We start from the raw sequence: 3,600 nt of genomic DNA, 5'->3' as shown, positions 1-3,600 counted from the left end.
TAAGTTTTAAACTTTCAAAGCATCTTTTAACTGTTTTACTTAAGCTGAAATATGCCATACACTTTTGAAAGATGGAGAACACGAATGCCAAAAATGCATGCCCTCTATATGTGGTTTTGCTTGAAAAACTATAGCTAAAGCAAGTTTGTGGGTCCAAATGGTAAATGGGAATGCCGTAATGGCCTCGTCCTATAAACTGCGTTGCCATTTGTGGCTATAATGTATTCATGACGGTAGCTTGTCGAAGCACTGGTCATAGGATTAAGTAATGCCGGAGTTTGTTCCCGTGGATTCCGTGGTGTTGTTAGGCAGTTTTATTTAGCGACGCACGCTTGGAGGTTTGGACGCGTGGTGTGTGTGTTTCTTCTCTCTCCCTCTCGGGTGGTCCTCCCTCTCTACTTGGAGCGGGTGTGTGTGTTTCTCCCTCCTTCTCTCCTACTTGGAGCGGGTGTGTGTGTGGTTTCTCTTCTCGCTCTCGTCCCCTACTTTGGAAGCGGGGTGTGTGTGTTTCTCTCTCCCCTTCCGTCTCCCTACTTTGGAGCGGCGCGGAAGTTCCCTTGCCATCGCGGTGATATAGCGGCAACCCCCCCTCCAAGAGGGAGCTTTAATGATGAGAGATGTGTTTTATACGTAGTTGATATGAATTCGTGTTAACGTTTATCTGTACCAGACAAGTGCACGTGAAGGCGTTTATGGTGATCTTTTAGCTTTCCTCTTTTCGCACAATCACCAATAAGTCTTGAAACTCCTCTGTGTGGGGTAAAGAGTTTGATCTATTTTGCCTACTGTGTGCAATAGTGTGTGTCATTATTTTATTTACTGCTTAAAAATTTATTTTCAGATTTTTTTCAGGATTTTTATTCTGTTTAGCATATTGGTGATTTGTGGAAAAGAGAAATGTAAAAGATCACCATATAAGTTTGTGTTTTTAAAATGTCACTTGTGATATTAAATGTATTGAGTTTAGGCTCCTGCTGATCAGTGTAACCAAAACAGAGGGTGGTCATTTCACACACCCCTCACTGAAAGCTTAATACTCCCAGTTTAGGAGCTGCAGGTTATAGTGGAGGAAACAGAGACACTCTGCATTTTCTCCCGTCAGCCTGTTTCTCTTTTTGTCATATATCTGGCTGACCTCGCTGAATACCCTCTCACTGGGAACAAAGGAGGGCGTGGACTGAGAAATTTTCTGGCGAGTGGTGCCAGAAGGTGCAAGCGGGATGCATTTAGTTTCCACCATTCAAGCTGTTGGCCCGTCTGTCTGTCGATCAATGGCTCCCGTAGGTATTGATCCAGCTGCTGAGTGAACTGCTGCTCCTCCTCATCATCAGTCTCCTCAGAGGTTGGTCCGTGTGCCCCCAGAAGGTTGGCATACATCTTTTCAAGCATGTCAGACGGACTAGCGTCTTCCTCCTCTTCTTCCTCCACCCTTATCTGTTTTGGATCTGGGCCTTGATCTTCTGAGGAAGCCCTTTTCTGTTTCTCAGCCTCAGACAGAGTGGCATGCTCTTCCTTTATCCAGTCTTTTGCATTGCTCAGTGCCTCTGGTGACAAGGCATGACCCCTGTAACGAGGATCTAGCAGTGTTGCAAGGACCAAGCATTTGGTCTAGTCTGCTTTTTCGAACCTTGCCTTTAAACTGTCCAGCTTAGTGTCACGGAGTGTTTTGATGCCCCTTGCTTTTGCACTCTCAACTTCAATTATCATTTTTAGGACTGTGATTCTGGGAATTATGCACGATATTGATGAGTCTGATCTGCTCATTTCCAGTGTTACCTGTTCAAGCGGACTCAGTGTGTCAATCAAATTGCCCACAAGAGTCCACTGATCTGCTGTTAAGATTGGTATCTTTCCATATTCCCCTGCATATACAGTAAGTGCCCGCTTCTGCTCCTGCATGCTCTCCAACATATGAAGAGTGGAGTTCCAGCGTGTTGGCACCGACTGGATTATTGTGTGCTGGGGGAGGTCAAGATCTTTTTGAATGTCCTTCAAACGCTGTTTGGCCAGTATTGAATGGTTAAAATGGGTAGCAGAAGACTTTGATTTTGCAACAATGTCCATCACTGCTCGCTGGCTGTTGATCCCATCATTCACCACAAGCTGAAGTGTGTGAGCACTGCAGCTGAGATCCGGTAGTTCGGTGAGCCTCATCCCTTTAACCATATTGGCTCCGCTGTCGCGAAGGACAAGCACAACTCTCCCTGTGTGGATGTCCCAATGCCTCAGCAGACTGAGGAACACCTCGCTGATGTATTCACCTGTGTGAGAGCCATACATGGCTTTGACATTGAGGACAACTTATTTCCTTTCCCAGTCACTGTTAATGAAATGACAGGTCAGGCTCATTAGGGATTCTGTGTCCCCAGACCAACAATCTGTTGTGAATGACAAATAGGGGCCTGCATTTTCTAAGGTGACCATCTCCTTGATTTTGTTTGCTACGTTTGTGTGAACACCATCAAAGAGGTCAGTGCGATAGTACTTTTCTGTTTTGAGGGAGTATCTTGGTTCCAGCAATGCCACCAACCTTTTAAAACCAACACCAGAGACAACTGTAAATGGCTGATTGTCTGTGGCAATCATCTCAATTATGGCAAGATCAGCTTTTTTGGACCTGGTGTCAGAATTACTCCATTTCCTTTGGGCATCGAACATCTGCACAAGATTAAGCTGTGTTGAACTTGCTGCATAAGTAGAGGCTGCTGCTCTATCATCCTTTTCTTTTTGTGCTTCATTATAGGCCTCAAGGTGGTGACGCTTCAGGTGGCTCCACATATTTGTTGTATTTGTTTTTTTTTTCCTTTTTCAGCCCCCATGCTCACCAAGAAATTGCAGAGGTTGTAGCGAGCCTTTCCAGAGGTAGGCTCTGTGAAATGCTGCCACACTGGATTCATTTTCTGCTCTGCCATTTCTTTAAAAAGAATAAACAAAAACACAGATCAGTGTCAATCTTGTGCAATCATCTTACATTCATATCACCCACATTATGTGTGCATCATATAAATGGATGCATATGGTTAACTGTGCAAGGGTAAAAGGCTTCCACATCTACAACACAGACTTGATGATGCATTGCTTGCTGACGTATTATAAGACAGATATAATCAGTTCATCACAAAATGTCTTTTATCAACACATTTAAATAATTTAAGTAAACAATAAATAAATAAGTAGCCATTGAAATAAAGTGCTTGATTTGTAATTTAAGACTGCCATGGTTTAAATTTTTCTACATAAAATAAACTGAGCATGTCTTAGGCTACTATGCCACCTAATATGCAAAGACAACACACTAGTAGGTCTAAACGAAAATGTAAAAGAAGCTGCCAGAATGGCAACCCCAGAACATAAATTAGCAGAGGAAAATAACGTGATGTCAGATGCGCATTAAGCAACAAACTGTTCAAGTATTGTCTGTTTCTAAAAATTGCACAGTTAACAGGAATAGAAATAATTCAACCAAGTATAAAACCGTCTTCTCAAAGTTTTAAAAAAGGCTCTTCCTTTAGTCGGCGCAAGGCACTCATATATTCGCTGTGATCGTGTGTGTCCCACTGAGTGAGATGCACACACCACACACAACACACACCACACACA

The 3,600-nt window shown here is 43.3% G+C and overlaps 1 pseudogene; it reads right to left on the bottom strand.

The window, feature by feature from the left end:
- Positions 1 to 1,030: 1,030 nt before the first annotated feature.
- On the bottom strand, positions 1,031 to 2,843 carry LOC118323800 (annotated as a pseudogene).
- Between the last annotated feature and the right edge of the window lie 757 nt (positions 2,844 to 3,600).

The sequence above is a fragment of the Morone saxatilis genome, unplaced genomic scaffold, assembly GCF_004916995.1.
Source record: "Morone saxatilis isolate NCDOM2014 unplaced genomic scaffold, NCSU_SB_2.0 Contig148, whole genome shotgun sequence".
Taxonomy (NCBI): Eukaryota; Metazoa; Chordata; class Actinopteri; family Moronidae; genus Morone; species Morone saxatilis.
The sequence above is the reverse complement of the archived record's forward strand: the minus strand, read 5'-3'. Positions and strand labels throughout refer to the sequence as shown.